General features: G+C 40.5%; 1 pseudogene; it reads right to left on the bottom strand.

The window, feature by feature from the left end:
• Positions 1-294: 294 nt before the first annotated feature.
• LOC136886726 (uncharacterized) lies at positions 295-16809 on the bottom strand (annotated as a pseudogene).
• Positions 16810-20515: the final 3706 nt, after the last annotated feature.

The following is a 20515-nucleotide window of genomic DNA, read 5'->3' as shown; positions in this document are numbered from 1 at the left end:
TATCAGACCTTAATACAAAATCAACATGGCCGACGCATCGGTTGAATGTAAACAAGCCTGTGATACATAAACGTAACCTTCTGATTATTGTTTTGAATTGCTAAGTTGTCAAAAATAATCAACACAATACTTTACTTTGGGTAATAGACCAATACTATCTAGAAAAAGCCTATACAGGGTTATTCTAAATGATTGTCGGGGTTACAAAAATTCATAACTCACAGCGTAATTGACGTATGAATATGAATCTTGTTTTATTGTGTACTGTAACTCATAAAGTTATTTTGACATGCATTACAAATGCTCGATATGTGCGCCTTGTGTCACTCTACACACATCTACTCGATAGCCCATCTCTTCCCACACACGAGTCAACATGGCAGCGGTGAAGCTTTCGAAGGCGGTTTGGATGCGCTGCTTCACTTCCTGAATATCCACCGGTAGAGGAGGAACAAATACCTGGTCTTTAACATAACCCCACAGGAAGAGATCGCATGGTGTAAGATCTGGTGAACGTGGTGGAAAGGGTAAGAGCATCAGATCACCTTCCGTTCCGCGTCCCATCCATCGTTGTGGAAGTTCTTGGTTTAAAAATGCTCTAACCTCCCTGTGGAAATGAGGTGGCGCACCATCTTGTTGCACCACGTAATCATCCCTGTCGTTAACAGCCATCCTGTGAGCGTGTCAAGGTAAGTCAGCCCTGTTACTGTCTGTTTATTGAAGAAGAACGGGCCATAGACCTTCGTATTTGAAACGACACAGAACACATTCACCTTAGGAGAGTCTCGCACATGTTCCACAAAACAATAGGGGTTCGTTGCACCCCAAATGCGAACGTTTTGCTTGTTTACCTTTCCACTGACATGAAAAGTAGCTTCGTCACTGAAAACTACTCTGTCAAGAAAACCATCATCTTCTTCAATCCGTTCCTGCAGTGCTATGCAAAAGTTGAAACGTACGGTAGGGCTTTGTCATTAGCTGTTAGGGCTTGACGCAGTTGTAGGTGATATGGCTTTACCTTTAGGCGCCTTCGTAACACGCTCCATACTGTGGTTTGAGGAACATGCAGTTCCCTGCTACATCTCATAGTTGATTTCTTAGGACTACGGAGATAAGCTCCCCTAATCCGATTCACATCCGCTTCTGACACAGCGGGACGCCCACTGCTTTTCCCTTTACACAAACAACCTGTATCCACAAACTGTGCGTACCATCTGCGAATAGAGATGTCGGAAGGAAGTTCCTTCCCGTATTTTGTCCGAAAATGGCGCTGGACTCTGGTAACGGATCGGTGTTGATGAAATTCAAGAGTACAAAAAGCTTTCTCCTTATCGCTAACCGCCATTTTGTTAAACACTGCTATTACTGCCATCTGGTGGTAACTTATGTACTACAGTTGATGCAAAACAAAACTTTGAGAGTTTGTCTAACCGTTACTGCAACAATAAAAATGGTACGTTTTCCACGTTTTCAAAAAAATAAAAATCACGAAACCCCGACAATCATTCAGAATAACCCTGTATTTAGATAAGCAGTATGTAGACCGCTCAAAATATAAGTCTTTTCTATGAACTAGTATCGTCCAGGGAATAGATAATATAGGATTGCATTCTAAAATACCGGTAACATTCCTGGGAGAATATCTGATGCGTTTCAATGTGTAGCAGTTTCAATATAGTCAATCAATCACCAATGATCTGAATTTGGGGCTGTCGTCCAAGTGGCAGATTACGTATTAATTGTTTACCTTCGTTGTTTCTTAAATGATTTCAAAGAAGTTGGTAATTTATCCAATTGGTTTAGATATAGTAGGGGGCACCCTTTGTAAATTATTCCAGACCGATTCTTCTTCCTATAAATAAATACTTGTTTTAGAAATGCATGTATTTGTATTACCATACTCTTTTAAATATAATAGCCTACCTCGTTCAAGAAATGTATTAGAAACATAACGTTCTCATGAATTTCAATTCTCTCATAATGATTCACCAAACTGATGTACATCTGTTTCACTAATCAAGAGGAGAATGTGTTTGAAGTTCTCTGGTGGCATATGCATTTTCGTATAAAACACTTTAACACCCAAATCGTTGATAGGATATTAGTTGATACCTTGTCCTCTAATTTAAGAAAGAGAAAATAATCTTCATTCACAGATAAAACAAATAGCTGTATCTCCTTTCATAACCTCACTTCTAAAAACCTCAAAAGGTATAGTAATTGAGAAATGTACTAAGATAGGCACCAACACAGATTTTTGGCCTTATCCGGAAAATATAGCTCATGAAGTACACGGAAAACATCCTCTCTATTGACAAATTTATCCTCGAATGTTTTAATGCACCCTAGTAAATTATTTGTAACTACGAAATCATCACGATGCAGTAAGTATACTTGATCTGAATGTGAATTAGATTCAGTCACACAATACGATCGACACGTCCTAATATATCAAAGTAGTTTTAAAACCAAATTTCAATAAAAACATTACTACACTAATCTTAATCAAACCAAACCAACTGAAAGAACCAAACTGATGCTTCGCACATGCTTATGTTTACATTTGAACAAATCGCGGCGCCATTTTAGCCAATATCGATAGCTACATTGTTTGTTTGTCCAACCCTTGTCCCGTTTCCCTCATGGTCGGGTATGAGGTGAGATGAATCTGTCGCGGCGGGTTTTTATGACCGGATGCCCTTCCTGACGTCAACCTCATCAGAGGAGTTAATGAAATGAGTGACGTGATATATGATAGGGAGAGGGTAAAACCCGATGCCGGCACATAGCCTACTCCTGTCGAATAGCTGCTCAAGGCTTAATGTCTCCATCCGACGGACGAATCACCATCAACAGTATTATATGCCCTCACTCTATAGGAGCACTGCGGAAAGGTTTGGAATTTAATCCAGGCTTTTGGCATGCAATCTAGTGATTAGAAATTGTATACCACCACCTCCCCTACCCTGCCGGCCAACATTCTGATGGTGGAAAATTTTTTCGACCAACGGAACTCGAACTGGCTAACCTCGGTGTCAGACCGTTTTCACTTCAGCGCCTTAACGACCATGGCCATCAGGCGGGCTAATATCGATAGCTACATTAAGGTCTGATATATTGTAGTTGGTCTTGATCCATATCTTACATCACTGCCTACACGGTTGCTATGGTTACACTTCTGTCAAACATTTTATCGCGACACGTTGCACAAATTTTAGGATGACCCCCAACCAAAGGCATATTTATGTCAAAAGAAAAAGTAATGAGAGTAGGTAAGGATGAGAGGACAATGAATGTCAATATTGGTGGTCAAAAATTATAAGATAGCTGCCACCCCCGGAGGTCCGGGTTCGATTCCCGGCTCTGCCACGAAATTTGAAAAGTGGTACGAGGGCTGGAACGGGGTCCACTCAGCCTCGGGAGGTCAACTGAGTAGAGGTGGGTTCGATTCCCACCTCAGCCATCCTGGAAGTGGTTTTCCGTGGTTTCCCACTTCTCCTCCAGGCGAATGCCGGGATGGTACCTAACTTAAGGCCACGGCCGCTTCCTTCCCTCTTCCTTGCCTATCCCTTCCAATCTTCCCATCCCTCCACAAGGGCCCTGTTCAGCATAGCAGGTGAGGCCGCCTGGGCGAGGTACTGGTCATACTCCCCAGTTGTATCCCCCGACCAAGAGTCTGAAGCTCCAGGACACTGCCCTTGAGGCGGTAGAGGTGGGATCCCTCGCTAAGTCCGAGGGAAAAACCAAACCTGGAGGGTAAACAGATGATGATGATGATGAAAAACTATAAGAGGTGCATTTATTCAAATAACTTACAAGCATGGTTACCAACAACGGAAGTTGTACGGAGAATGTTAGAGGAAGAATGGCCGACGGAAAGGAAGCCTTTTTAAGTGCTGTTAATCGCGCAATATACCAACCTGACTGTAAGGAAATGTTTCGTCTGGAGTGTGGTTCTATATGGGTGTAAAACAAGGAATATCTGAAAGAAAGAATTGAGAACTTCAAATATCTGGGATAATGGATACAACCAAATGGGCTGGATAAAGAAAGACTAATTCAGAAGAGGTAAAACAAGCGAGTGATACCCCTCAAGGCTAAACTCAGACACTACAGTACAATTAGTAAAACCGTATTTCTCATTAATTTGACAAGGCGCTCCATAAAACATGTAGGTATATTACACGTTGTTTGAGGCCTACACCTCTTGTAAAACTCTTACCAGAGATAGCGCCACCAGATACCGTATACGTCGCGAGGTAGCTACCAATGCAGAGAGAACTAAACAGGTCCATCACCAATCCCATCCTCTATATGGTTATATGTCAGCTACCCCTAGATTGAGATCCACGAGAATCTTCCCCAAAACCACTGCAGTCTTGCAAACTACATCGATTATAGCAAGAAAACAAACATGGATTTCTCGACTTTGGAATAACTCTATCTGGCCTCGCCCTTCGGAAAGCCTTCCACCTGGGCCTGAACAAAAGTGGATTGTGTAAAGATCACTCAGTCGTCTTTGTTCAGAAGTTGGAAGATCCAAAAGCAATCTCCAGAAATGGCACTTCCCTGTCGACATCGTTAACTGCGACTGCAGAGAATCTCAGACCATGGAACATATACTGGATTGGCTTCTGTGCCCTACATCTTATATAGTAGAAGATCTCCTTGCGACACCAAATGCTGTTGAGATTGCACGTCACTGGCCTACAGTGGTGTGACTTAATTTATGATTGTAACATGTATAATTATATATATATTGTTTGCTTCTGTCTCAAATAAATAAATAAATAAATAAATAAATAAATAAATAAATAAATAAATAAATAAATAAATAAATAAATAAATACAACCAGTGGGTCTGTATGGTTCGGGGTGCCTAATACTGAATATGAAAGGTAAACAGCAGAAAAGCGAATAAAAGGAAAGGAAAATCTGAGAGATATTGATGGAATATGGAAGAAAAGAAAGAACGAGGGGCTTTACAGGCACACTGAAAAATATTTCTGTTTAAATACAGAAACGAAGGTTGAAATTCTATGAATATCTGATGAGAATGGACGAAGAACTTTTAAGTACTTGTAGGACTGAAGGCTACAACGAAGTGGGTGGAAGAAGTGAAGAGGGCGAAAATGTTGCAAAGTGTAGGCTGGGAAGATTTGGGAGAAAGGTTGCCAGTTGCTTTACGTCGCACCGACACAGATAGGTCTTATGGCGATGATGGCACAGGAAAGGCCTAGGAGTTGGAAGGAAACGGCCGTGGCCTTCATTAAGGTACAGCCCCAACATTTGCCTGGTGTGAAACTGGGAAAGCACGGAAAACCATCTTCAGGGCTGCCGACAGTGGGGTTCGAACCCACTATCTCCCGGATACAAGCTCACAGCCGCGTCCCCCTGACCGCACGGCCAACTCGCCCGGTTTGGGAGAAAGGAGACTAGCCGCTCGACTAAGCGGTATGTTCCCAGCTGTCAGAGGAGAGATGGTGTGGAATGAAATTAGCAGACGAATAAGTTTGAGTAGCAAATGTTTTTTTTTAAAGAAGGAAAGATCATAATATGAAGATAAAGTTGGAATTCAAGGGGAAACATTGGGGCAAATATTTGTTTATAGGAAGAGGAGTTAGATGGTGGCAGTGATTATTGTTTTAAGAGGGAGTACAACTGGGCAACCATCGTCTATATAACACTAATCAGAGAGAAAAATTGAAGGGATTAGACAGTTAGAAAATTGAAGGTATCGGCCGAACAAAGACAAGGCCTCGAATGTTCTAATACCCTCGGGGTTCGAATAGAACAAGAGTTGACCGGAGGGCGGGGGGGTCCGATATAATAGATGAAAGCGAGGAGCCTGGCACAAATAAGTGGAAGCAATGCCACGACTCAGCTGAGGGCCCCATGGTCGCCAACCCACGCTCCCGAGTACAGAACCCCTGGGGCGCTTTTAGTCGCCTCTTACGACATGCAAGAGATATCTAGGATGTTATTCTACTCCCCCCCCCCACAGGGGGTAGGGGAGTTAGAGATTGGAATAATTTACTAAGGGAGGTGTTCAATAAATTTCAAAATTCTTTGCAATTATTTCAGAAAAGACTAGGAAAACAACAGATAGGGTATCTGTTATCTGGACGACTGCCCTAATTGCAGATCTTGATTGATTGATTGATTGATTGATTGATTGATTGATTGATTGATTGATTGATTGATTGATTGATTGATTGATTGATTGATTGATTGATTGATTGATTGATTGATTGATTGATTGATTGATTGATTGATTGATTGATTGATTGATTGATTGACTTAGACTTACGTCATATGTGAACAGTTCAGAAGCCAAATTAGCAACATGATGACATTCAAAGAGAAACCACCAAAACGTATCCACAGATTGGAACAGGGAAAGATCAGAAGAGAAATAATGAAGAAGTTCTGGGAATAGAAGAAGAAGAAGAAGAAGAAGAATGCAATATTGGACAGATAGCCTTAGGTTCTACAGTTGGCCAAATTCGGATTTAAAACATTGTTTTTACGTGAGTCAGAGAGTCTGGAATGTCGGAATTTTCAGCCAAGTCACCCAGATGGCGCCGCATCTGATCTAGAAGATCTGAAACTTAGAAGACCGAGCTCGATAGCTGCAGTCGCTTAAGTGCGGCCGGTATCCAGTATTCGGGAGATAGTAGGTTCGAACCCCACTATCGGTAGCCCTGAAAATGGTTTTCCGTGGTTTCCCAATTTTCACACCAGGCAAATGCTGGGGCTGTACCTTAATTAGGGCCACGGCCGCTTCCTTCCCACTCCTAGCCCTTTCCTGTCCCATCGCCGTCATAAGACCTATCTGTGTCGGTGCGACGTAAAGCAACTAGCAAAGAAAAAAAAAACTTAGAAGATTCGGCAATAGTGTTATCATTATTGCCATGCCTATCACAGGAAGGAAATCTGAAAAGTTTCGTCATAAGGTCACTGAGTAGGGGAGGCCAAATCATAGAGCAGACTTCAATCCTGGTACTACCAGGCAGATTGCTGCGATGGCGTCACCAATAACTAACTGCGCTGTTATGAATTCCGCCAGAGTGAGTGTGACTGAATGTTCAACAACAAATGATTGCGTCACTATCATTAACATACTGTAGCTATAAGGGAATAATATTTCCACTCTGTGGTTCGCGAAAGATTGGTATCAATCAGTGGTTGACCACTGATCTGTACTGAGGGATTTCACCCAGGTGACAGGTTTCCTGTTTACTTCGGAAAATAGTGGATTCGAATCCCTCTGTCGGCAGCCCTGACTATGCCTTTCCGTGATTTCACATTTTCACACCAGGGAAATGCTACGGCTCTACTGAATGTAGAGTCGCTTCCTTCGCAATCGTCGCAATGTCGCCATAAGACCTATCGGTGTCTGTGCGACGTAAAGCAAATTGTAAATAATAATAATAATAATAATAATAATAATAATAATAATAATAATAATAATAATAATAATAATAATAATAATAATAATAATAATAATAATAATAAATTCTTTACCTAGTCTTATCTTAATTAATGATTTCAAAGACCTTCGAAATTAATCGAAGATCCTCCTTGATAAATTATTCCAGTTTCTAATTGAATCATTTGTTTTTAAACCCCTTAAGTCGAGAATTGCAAATTTGTGGGAAAATAAGAAGAACTTAATATTTACGTAGATAACTTTTAAATGCTTTTTTGCTTCTAAAATGTAAACCTTGATTCAGCATACCATAGAGATGTGTAATTTACTTGTATAAAACATATTATAATTGTTGCAAGACTGGTTTACATGTTCATGACTTACGGAATTTCAAAAACTAATGAAGAATTTTTTATCATAACATGGCACATGTTTCTTACAATAATATGTAGAATTACAATATTCATCTAGAAAATGATGATGATGATGATGATGCTTGCTGTTTAAAGGGGCCTAACATCGAAGGTCATCGGCCCCTATATCTAGAAAATAGTTTCCGCGTCAGTTAGTAACAACATCGCCAGAAACTTAAGAAAATTTCGTTTTTTATGAATGTACACACCGTAGAAATGATTTCGAAATGAACAACCTTTTTTAACCAGTCTCTCTCTCAGTGATATCTCACTCATATGCGATTTTCCAGAATCTTTGAATTTTCCTTTCATTCGGCATGTATCCTTACAATATTTTCAAATCCTCCATATTCTGTATATTAATTGGAAGGTTCTGTTTGCACGCTCTTTTCTTCTGGCATCACAGTGGCACTGGGAGTACTGTTAAGAAGCCTGACGATTTAGCTTATAAGACCATCAACGTCCTTGGTAGTATTTAACTATACCAAAGTGGTCCCTAGAATACCTGAAACTTTACTTTCATATCTCGAGGCACTCCCTTCCCATGGGATTCAACGAACAGGGCAGATTTTTTTAAACAGTAGAGGTCATCAGAGTTGTAGTCAACAATAGTTACGTTCAGAAACTCCGCAAATCAATGTTTTACAGAGTTTCGAAACCATACCCAAAGTTCCCAGTGTCATCACATCCATTCTATTCATCAGACTCACAGGATTTCTGCACAGAATGACGCACGTCCGTTGCAGCTTTCATTTTCTCACACAATACAGACAATTACGAAATGAGAGACTTATGGGGTTTTAAAAATAAACGATTCAATTCCTCTTCTTATGAAAGAATACTTGCCCTAGTTTGTCCTCTTGAATTTCACATAATATTATTATGATATATCTGCGTTTAAAAACTCCAATCAATCAATCAATCAATCAATCAATCAATCAATGTCTAAAGGAAAGGCCTTGTCGATTCAACCATTGTCTTCTGTCTTCAGCTTGTCGTTTCATCTCACAGTAGGAACTACATCCAACGTTTTGCATCAATACTTGAAGGAATTGCTTCCTAGGTCAACCTCTTCCCTTCTTTCCTAAGATCTTTCCGTCCAGTAGATTGGTTAGAAAGGTATTATGACGCACTGTGTGTCCAATGAATTTAGTTGCTCTTCTATGTATTGTTATCATCAGCTGTTTCTTTCCTGTATTTCTCGCAGTATACCGCACTTTCGTTGGTTCTTTTTTTAGTCCAACTAATTTATAGCATTCGCCTTATCATGCTGAATACTGCTGCCCCTCTTGGATCAATAGTGTTCACACTAAGAAGGTTGATGTTCAACTCAATCAGGCAATGCGCATAATCGCGGGATGCATTCGGAGCACGAACACGCTATGGCTTCCTGTTCCCAGCAACATTCCCCCTCCAGCCCTAAGACGATCAGAAGCTCTCCTAAAGGTTTGGAAAAACATTCAGCAGAATCCCCAACTACCCATCCATCAAGATTTTACAAACACTGAACATCAACGACTGAACTCAAGAAAACCACCCTGGCGTAAAGCAACTGATCTTGAAAGAAACTCTTTTTCATGTTAATAGTTCATGGAAGGCCCACTGGGATCAGTCTTCAGTAGTCAACAAACATCTAGTTGAGAATCTTTCTCAACGTGTACAAGGATTTGATCTTCCAAGGCGACAATGGAGAATCATCAATCGGATAAGAACTGGACAAGGCAGATGTGGTTATCTATTGTGCAAATGGGGTTGGAGTAGCTCTGCAGATTGTGATTGTGGTGCCTCTTCTCAGTCAATCCACCACATTGTTGCTGACTGCCCAATTCGAGCTTTCAAAGGAAACCTAATGGACATTCACTGCAAATTGGATGAACCAGTTGATTGGGTAAAAAAACTGGACCTAGCGTGGTAGTATTGCACGGACTTGTGACTACGCACATTTATCCTGAAACTATATACATGCACATACATTCACCATCAACATCATTTTCCAGCTCCATTTTTCCCACTGTGGTGTACAAGCACTCGCCACTTCTTCCTATCAACCTATAGTTTCTGTTCCTCTATGTCCTCTCACTTGAATTCCTCTTCAATCAATCAATACTGATCTGCATTTAGGTTAGTCACCCTTATGTTGTTGGTACCAATGTGAAACACTACCACCTTCTCCTTCCCCTTCTCCCTCTCTTCTACTTTCCTCAACATCTGCCTCAACCTAATTCCTGGATACTGGTTCTCTTTCCTCCACACACTTTCCCCTTCTCCCTCTCTTCTACTTTCCTCAACATCTGCCTCAACCTAATTCCTGGATACTGGTTCTCTTTCCTCCACACACTTTCCCCACGTGTCTAACGATGGAATCCCCCATGACCAGAGCCTCAACCCTACCCACCTCATTTGATCCCCTCTCCTCCTGGTCAGCCCTATATTTACTGATAGCTGCAGAAGCTACTTCCTCCTCCCTTTTATCCTTCCCATGACCCTGTTTCACCTGTCTTTTCTTATTTTCTACTCTATATTTCCCTTTCCTACCTTTTCCCTTCCTCCTTCTTACACACATCTCAGCAACAGTTCCCTGTCCCTCATCTTCCCTCTGTTGTTCTACCTGGAGTGACTCGTACCGATTTCGCACAGACACCTGTCCTGAATTCTGATCCTGAATAGAGCCCTTAGCCTGCAATCTCCTTCCCCTTAGAACATTAGACCACCTATCTTCTACAACTGCCCCCTTTCCTTCCCCTCTTGCTCACCTCCGATTTTACTGTATCTATCCATCAATTCCTTGGTCTCCCAACTGGCCTCTTCCCTTTTACTTACCTGTCATCCCTTTCTGTTCTCATTCTGTCCATCCTCATAACATGTCCCAACTATTGTAGCCTGCATCCTCCTAAAAGTTTCTAGTCCATAGGTGAGAATTGGAATGAAATAGGTATAAAACATTGTCAGTTTTGCTTTATGGGGTATTCCATCATCCCAGATTAGATTTCTCACTTGAAAATGAAATTGAAAAGCTTTCAAAATCTTATTAAGTATGTCTTGGTTTATTGTTTTATATTTTGAAAGGATACTTCTAAAGTATTTGAAGTTATGTAAAGATTGTAGGTAACAGAGTTCCCTACAGGAAAATTGTGGAACTATGCCTTTCCTGTTGATAGTCATTTCAACCATTTTTGTTTTAACATTTTTTGATATTTAGTCCATATTCTTTAAACTTGCCATTCCACAGATTTATTTTCTCCTGTACTTCTGCTTCATTTTCTCCCCAGATCAGAATATAATCTGTGATTATTCCTACTATGTGAGAAACACCATGGGTCTGTGTTGCCTGCGAGTGGTGCCATTATGTGTGATATATCATGGGTCTGTATTACCTGTGATTAGTACCACTATATGAGGAAAGCCATGATTCTGCTTTACCAGTGATTAGTACTAATGTAAGGGGCTGGTGATCTGGATTTTGGACCCCTTTTTATAACAAGCATCATCTCAGAAAATAAGGCATTTCATTTCACTGCACTTGGTATGATTAGAGGTCGGTGACCTAGCTATTAGTCCCCCTTAACAACAAATATTATCATCATCACCTGTAAGTATTAAAGCATTTACCTCTTTGCAATGTAATAGATTTTATTATCCGGTCCATGATAATGATGAACAGGAGTGGAGACAAGACACTTTCAGGACACCTTCTTCACACATAGAGAAAGATATATTATACAAACATGGGCTCGGAAAAGCTTTATTTGCATGTTAGAACTCACACATGTAAAATTCTTAATTTACAAGTTACAGTAAACGCAGCGCCCATCAAAAGATATGAAAACTTCTGAAAAGTGTGCCAGAAAAATTCAGTCCTTGTTTGTACGTACAGAAATATCCTGAAGAGAAAGAGGGACTCTCGATTAAATACAGGGGTATTTTCGAGAGTTCCTCTTTATATGTTTGCCACAATTACAAGCTGTGATGCTAAACAATCGTTACCAATATACCCCCTTCCGTTTTTCCCTATGTGAAGATAGAATGATCTTAAAAATATCTCCAGATCATGACCATCCATCAATGGCTGCTAATTTCAGATGACAACCAGCCGTAAGACATAGCCTGCACGGTTGTTAGGTAATATTGTCTGGTCATCCATCCATACCTTTCATCACAACCTGTACGGTTGTTAGGTAACATTGTATGATCATCCATCCTTACCTTACATCAAGTCTGCACGGTTGCTAGTAACATTGTCTGATCATCCAACCTTACCTTACATCAAGTCTGCACGGTTGCTAAGTAACATTGTCTGATCATCCAACCTTACCTTACATCAAGTCTGCACGGTTGCTAGTAACATTGTCTGATCATGCAACCTTACCTTACATCAAGTCTGCACGGTTGCTAAGTAACATTGTCTGGTCGTCCATCCATACTTTACATTGCAGCCTGCACGGTTGCTAGGTAATCCTGTCTGGCCATCCATCCATACCTTACATCACAACCTGTACGGTCGCTAGGTAACATTGTCTGACCATTCATCCAAACATTACATCACAACCTGCACGGTTCTAGGTAACATTGTCTCACCATTCATCCAAACTTTACATCACAACCTGTACGGTTGCTAGGTAACATTGTCTCACCATTCATCCAAACTTTACATCACAACCTGCACGGTTGCTAGGTAACATTGTCTCACCATTCATCCAAACATTACATCACAACCTGTACGGTTGTTAGGTAACATTGTCTCACCATTCATCCAAACTTTACATCACAACCTGCACGGTTGTTAGGTAACATTGTCTCACCATTCATCCAAACTTTACATCACAACCTGCATGCTTGCTAGGTAACATTGTCTGGCCATCCATCCATACCTTACATCACAGTCTGCACGGTTGCTAGGTAACATTGTCTCACCATTCATCCAAACTTTACATCACAACCTGTACGGTTGCTAGGTAACATTGTCTCACAATTCATCCAAACATTACATCACAGTCTGCACGGTTGCTAGGTAACATTGTCTGGCCATCCATCCATACCTTACATCACAACCTGTACGGTTGCTAGGTAACATTGTCTCACCATTCATCCAAACTTTACATCACAACCTGCACGGTTGCTAGGTAACATTGTCTGGCCATCCATCCATACCTCACATCACAGCCTGCACGGTTGCTAGGTAACATTGTCTCACCATTCATCCAAACTTTACATCACAACCTGCACGGTTGTTAGGCCTACACTTCAGTCACTAACTTCCGTAACACGTATTTTCAGATAAACCGCAACCACAAAACATATTTTTATCAAAACAGCATTCCTTCACAAACGAAAACTTGGTATACTGTACTTTAAACTACTGTATGAACAAAGATCTTAAAAAATATGGTTATAAATTTATGATTAAACAAAAATGGATTTGTTTTACAGAAAAACTACATTTATAATTATTTGAATATATCGTTATCTCTCTCCTGGATCATTATTCCCATATTATACTATTACTAGCTGATGTACCCGTGCTTCGCTACGGAATTCTCAGAAAGACTGTCTTTGTAGTTTTCCCAATTGAAGTCAACATAGATCATTACAATAACGTCAGATATAAAATACTCGATCAAATGAAAAACTGCACATTTTCTCACTTTTAACGAACAGTACTGCGATGCCGATCTAACAGTCCAAAGTCTCGGTGCTGGAATGACCAGGCCGCAGACAACCGCGAACACTCCTCTGCTATTATTCCGTTAAATGTGCACATTGCTCATTCCAATCAGCGCCTTAGAGTATTAATTGAATAGCTCGAATGCCATGATGAACCAGTGTGTTATGTACAGTAGTGTCAGAAAATGTATGAACCAGAGGAAAGGAATGGCATGCTAAAGAACTACTTCCGCCAATATTCAGACAGGCTGTTAAACTCGGTACGCAGCAGTAATTCCATATATCGGAGAGGAGTGGCAGCAGAAAACACAAAGCACATCACAACAAACAATGGAATGTTATTGTTGATCAATTTTATGAACATTCTATATTGTAGACCTTCATATTTACTTTTATTTCGATTCTGTGATTCTGTAGTTACTTATTCCCCGACTTTACATACCGATTTTCATTAAAATCTGTTTACCCATTTTCTCGTGACTCTGCGCTGATACAGACTTAATAACAAAAATCCAAATTCATGAATATCTGTGTAATCATAGCCGGTACGGTAAACATGTATAAGACATAACTTAAGTTATGTTTAGGCCTTCCCCTAAACTACCATTTCATTCAACGTGAACAAAATTATTTGTGGCCTATATTGTAGCGACTTATTCCCCGACTTTACAAATCGATTTTCATTAAATTCTCTTCAGCCGTTTTCTCGTGATGCGCGTACATTCATACATACAGTATTCATACGGACAGACAGAAATTACGGAAAATTAAAAAGTGCATTTCCTTGTTACTGTGGACATGACCGATACAGAAATACAATTATTTTTCAATTCTGAGCAATGTACAGACAAAACGCACTTTTTTACTTTTCCGTAATGTCTGTCTGTCTGTCTGTCTGTCTGTCTGTCTGTCTGTCTGTCTGTCTGTCTGTCTGTCTGTCTGTCTGTCTGTCTGTCTGTCTGTCTGTCTGTCTGTCTGTCTGTCTGTCTGTCTGTCTGTCTGTCTGTCTGTCTGTCTGTCTGTCTGTCTGTCTGTACACGCATCACGAGAAAATGGCCGAAGAGAATTGAATACAAATCGGTATGCCATAAATAATTTTGTTAACGCTGACTGAAATGGTAGTTTAGGAGAAGGCCTAAAATTTAATTCCCAAATAACTTAATTATGTTATTAGTGCCGTATCGATAAATACTACCTAACTAAAGTTATATAGTAGGTATTAAATTTCCGATCATTTATGTCTTATACATTGTTACCGTACCGGCTATGATTACACAGATATTCATGAATTTGGATTTTTGTTACTAAGTCCATATCTGCGCCGGGTCACGAGAAAATGGGTAAACAGTATTTAATGAAAATCGGTATGTAAAGTCGGAGAATAAGGAACTACAGTCCACGGTATAAAGAATTTTATAAGACGCCCTAATATCGCAGAGTCGAAAGAAAACTAAATGTGAAGGCCTACAATATAGAAAGCTCATAAAATTTATCAACATTAACATTACATTGACCATTGTTTGTTGTGATGTGCTTTGTGCCTTCTTTTGCCACTCATCTCCGGTAGAGGATTACTGCTGCGTACCGAGTATTTTTTTAAAATCTGCCTTACGTCGCACCGACAGATAGGTCTTATGGCGACGATGGGATAGGAAAGGGCTAGGAGTGTGAAGGAAGCAGCCTTGGCTTAATTAAGGTACAGCCCCAGCATTTTCCTGTTGTGAAAATGGGAAACCATGGAATACCATCTTCAGGGCTGCCGACAGTGGGGTTCGAATCCACTTTCTCCGGGATGCAAGCTTACAGCTGCGTGCCCCTAACCACACGGCTAACTTGGTGGGAAGTAGCTTGGGAGTTAGATAACTTTCGTCTTTAGCATACCATTCCTCTGGTTCATAAATTTGCTGATACTTCTGGTACATAACACACTGGTTCATCACAGCATTCGAGCTATTCAATCCCCACTCTGAGGCACTGATTGGAATGAACAGTGTGCATATTTAACAGAATGCTGGCAGAGGAGTGTTCACGGCGATCTGCGACCTTGTGATTCCAGTTCTGGAACTTTGGACTGTTAGATCGGCACCATAGTGCTATTTGTTAAAAGTGAGAAAATGTGCGGTTTTTCATTTGATTATTTTATGTGATAACATTGTTTGTAATCGCTATTTTCATACTGACGTTTCTGTAATGATCTCTGTTGACTTCAGTTAGGAAAGCCACAAAATCAGTCTTTCTGAGAATCCCGTAGCGAAGCACGGGTACATCAGCTAGTATATATATCATCATCATTAGTCGTGTCCGACTCGTTGGCTGAATGATCAGCGTACTGGACTTCGGTTCAGAGGGTCCCGGGTTCGATTCCCGGCCGGGTCGGGGATTTTAACCTTCATTGGTTAATTCCAATGGCCCGGGGGCTAGGTATTTGTGCTGTCCCCAACATCCCTGCAACTCACACACCAAACATAACATAATCCTCCACCACAATAACACGCAGTTACCGACACATGGCATATTCCGCCCTCCCTCATCGGAGGGTCTGCCTTACAAAGGCTGCACTCGGCTGGAAATAGCCACACGAAATTATTATTATTATCATTAGTCGTTGTGAGCGTCGTGACCTCATAACTCCGTCATTTCCGTGTTGCAACCTTGACAAGATGTCTCCATTCCGAGCGGTTTTCACATTTCGTTAATATGACCTGAAGTATAGTATTATGTTTTCAAACTACGCTGAATTTCGTAAGTTGATAATCTAGGTGTCAGGTTGTAAGGTCCTTAGTGGATATTCTAAAGGTGTTTAGTGCATAGTTTTAGATATACCTTGGACAATTTTACTGCATTTAATATCTCGTTCTGGTAATTACACTAGAGTCCCGTTAATCCGAACCTCGTTAATCCGAAAGTGCGGTTAATCCGAACTGAAATATTCATTTTTTAAAAGTTATATTTATTGAAATGAAAGAATATATTACAGAATGAAGATTTACTTGCATTTTATTAGTCATAATTTATTAGAATATCTTAATGTAAACATAATTACACATCATAAACCATCAATCACTGGCGGTTTATCTTTAAAAAGTCTGTTAGTTTCTTTTGCCGTAGTGATTGGAACCTACTCGAAGATGCAGTGTTAAACCAGCGGCTCATAAACATCACATCAATGGGCGTAGCAGCGGAGTGTTGCTCGACGGAAAGTTCTAAGGCGACCGCGGCATCTGAATGTGACACTAGCTGTTCATTGTGGTCTTCTTCGTCGTCACTTTTTTCCTCATCAACTCCAGATTCTTTCTCCACCATAGCTACAATTTCTTGGTCTGTTTTTAATTTATGACAGTCAGCTTCTATCCACTCGCTAAAGTCATTTTCATAGCCGTTTTCTCCTCTACGGGTTCTTAACTACCCTCCTGTAATTTTATACAGTATTTTATTAATGTACTGCTAAAGAATGGACATTTCAAATTACAGTGTGTACTGTACTGTATTGTAGAAACTAGTTTCCTCAGACGGTTGAGGCGCTGGCCTTTTGACCCCAACTTGGCGGGTTCGATCCTGGCTCATTCCGGTGTTATTTCAAGGTGCTCAAATACGTCAGCCTCGTGTAAGTAGATTTACCGGCACGTAAAAGAACTCCTGGGGGAGAAAATCCCGGCACCTCGGCGTCTCCAGAAACCGTAAAAGTAGTTAGCGGGACGTAAAAAGAATAACATTATTATTAGAAAATATTTTCCGGTTTATCCGAAAATTTCGTAATCCGAACAGACTCCGGTCCCAATTAGTTCGGATTAACGAGACTCTACTGTACATACATAATTATCAACGGCTGAATGCTGTGTATCGTAAAATGTTGACTGCTTGTGTTGGTGCGGATGTATGTTTTTTTTATTAGAACTTTCTTTTGTAGGTATTTGAAAGTTTACAATAGAAACATGTTCTAGTTATGAATCAGAGGTACATTCACGTAATAAAATACGTACATTGCACGTCATACACATAGTTCCGATGTGAGTTGTCGAGAACAATTACAACTAATATTCACAGTACACTTCCTACTTGGCTCAAAATTTGAACTCGTGGAGAGGGGGTAATTGAAATATGCGTTGCTAGGTCCGAACAGGGTTTGTAGTGTAGTTGAGTTCCTGGTAACGTATGGTTGTCGAGTGTACTTTGAGTGACTCTTCTTCTTCTTCTTCCTGTACATTTGGAGTTAAAAGTAAGTAAGTAGTTCTTTATGTGATAACAGAAATATTCACTGATATCCGTTAGCAAGAAAGGCATTAATTGGCCAGCATCATGGTTCAATCACCAAATCGATCAATCATCAATCACCGCTCATCTACATTTAAGCAAGACCGACTCCAATCCTCAGACCTTAATGCTACTCTCGGTCGTTCAAAGACTACTACTGTTTGCCTGAATATTGATGGGAAGTAGCTTGGGAGTTAGATAACTTTCTTCCTTAGCATACCATTCCTCCGGTTTATAAATTTTCTGATACTACTGGTACATAACACACTGGTTCATCATAGCATTCGGTACGACCGGGCGAGTTGGCCGTGTGGTTGGGGGCACGCAGCTGTGAGTTTGCATCCCGGAGATAGTGGATTCGAACCCCACTGTCGGCAGCCCTGAAGATGGTATTCCGTGGTTTCCCATTTTCACACTAGGAAAATGCTAGGGCTGTACCTTAATTAAGGCCAAGGCCTCTTTCTTTACACTCCTAGCCCTTTCCTATCCCATCGTCGCCATAAGACCTTTCCGTGTCAGTGGGACGTAAGGCAGCAGTAATCCTCTACCGGAGATGAGAGACAAAAGAAGGCACAAAGCGCATCACAACAAACAATGGCCAATGTAATGTTATTGTTGATAAATTTTAGGAGCTTTCTATATTGTAAGCGTTCACTACTCGTAGTCGGATATGATATGTTGGAAATGTAGGTTTGTTCTGGTTTATTGTTATCGTATCTAGTTGGTGAATTTCCTGAAAGTTGACGATAAATATTAGTTTATTTGTAGAATATAAGTGTGCGAGTGAATTCATATGAGTCAGTGGACACTTAGGTTCTTTAATTATACACAGTAATGTGAGAATGTGTTTGTTTTGATTGTGCCGTGAACCAGGTCTTAAGTCTAACTATGGCAATGCCTCTCATACAACTATTCTTAAGTTTTCTACGGAATGGAACATTAAGTGAAAAATGGATTAGGAATATACATCGTGATTATTTTGAAGTCGATGACAAAACTGTAGTGTGCATACATCATTTTGAGAATAAGTCTGAGGTTAGGGAAGACTTTTCTCTAATTCCATTCGGTGAACATATTCGTGTTTCTCAAAAAACATTAATTTAGATCGAACATAATTGATATTGTGATATGTCTATGTACTTCAAAGTGTCAAGTGATTTAGATGCAAGTGTAGTTTACAATAATCTGTGCTTGCCTGCAGAAATGTTTGGCTGGATATTGGAGAATAAAAAACGTGTAAGTGTGACAGATGGAGCAATCTGTACACTGTTACACAGAAGAAATGGTGACTTGGGGGGACTAGCTGGGTTTGCAACGCAGGGTTTTACACTACCAGCACCTTCCGATTCATGCTGTGGTTATCTGTTATTAAGCAGACTTCACCGAACTGAAGCTAGTCCATGTGGCTCTTCTTCTTTTCTTCACGGGGCCTCTAAATATTCGTTCCTAATTAGCGTCGACCTCCAAGATCTTTTGCTTCCATGATCCTGCACTCCCATCTAGATATACCTGCTCCCTTCACAAAGCTGCAGGTTGTTCTTATTGGGCCTTCTCGGATTTTCTCTCTCTCTTCACCTGGTAGTCCTAGAGTGGAGAGTCTGATTCTACCCAGCGCTTCACATTCGAAAAGTATGTGTTCGGTTGATTCCTCTGCTTCATTGCATTTCCTACATATGTTGTCTCTTATTACTCCAATTCCATGTAGCTGGTTTTTTTTTTTCAGATGGCAGTGTGCTGTCAACAGTCCTACTACACATCTTATATTTTCTCTGCTGAGTTTCAACAGTTCTTTAGTATACTTCTTGTTTGGTCCTTTTATCAGTTCCTTTGCAAGCCTGCATCCTGGAGTATTTTTCCAGTTTTCCATTTGTTTCTTTTGTACTCATTTTCCTATGTAGTGTCGGGCTTGTCCATAGGAAATCCCGCATACAGGTTCTGGGCCTACAAAATGTGTTTCTGCTCCTTTCCTGGCCAGTTTATCTGCCTTTTCATCTCATTCTATACCTGCATGCCCTGGTACCCATATTATTTTGACAATGTTGTACCTCGAGAGCTTCGGGAGAAGTGAATGGCAATATCTGACAATTCTGGATATTATCCGCACTGCCTCTAGTGCCTTAATGGCCGCTTGGCCATCCGTAAAAATGAAAATGTTTTTATTCCTATAGTTCATTTTCAGATTTTCTTCAAGACATGTTGTGATAGCTATCACTTCAGCTTGAATGACTGTAGTGTGTCTGCCCAGGCTCATCTGGATTGATCTCTCAGGTCTTCCCCCGTTGATCCCTCCTCCTGGGCCATCCACAGTCTTTGAGCCATCAGCCACCACGCTATATCTTCTTTTTCAGTATTCCATTTGTTGATATCCCAGTCTTCTTTTAAAAAATTATTATCTGAGTCTCAAACGGTTTTTCAAAGTTGTACTTTGGTATCATATGATCAGAATGCATGTGTAGAACTTCCTCTGTTATTACTCTGTTGATTTTACAGTGTCCTGGATTGGGTCTTTGTGCATTCCAGCACTCTGATTGTGCCAATCTATATAAACTCAGTCTAGGCTGTCCTTTTATGAAATTGCATTGTGATTGGAGGTCTAGTAAAGTATTCAAGGCTTCTCTCGGCGTAGTTCTCATAGCCCCAGTTATGGCTATGCATGCCATTCATTCTTTGTAGGCTATCCAATGTACTGCCGACTTTTCCTCGACTTACTTTCTGCCACAAGATGATTGCAGCATAGGCCATCAACGGTCTAGTGATC

Source organism: Anabrus simplex, chromosome X (genome assembly GCF_040414725.1).
Source record: "Anabrus simplex isolate iqAnaSimp1 chromosome X, ASM4041472v1, whole genome shotgun sequence".
In the NCBI taxonomy this organism is placed as follows: Eukaryota; Metazoa; Arthropoda; class Insecta; order Orthoptera; family Tettigoniidae; genus Anabrus; species Anabrus simplex.
The sequence above is the reverse complement of the archived record's forward strand: the minus strand, read 5'-3'. Positions and strand labels throughout refer to the sequence as shown.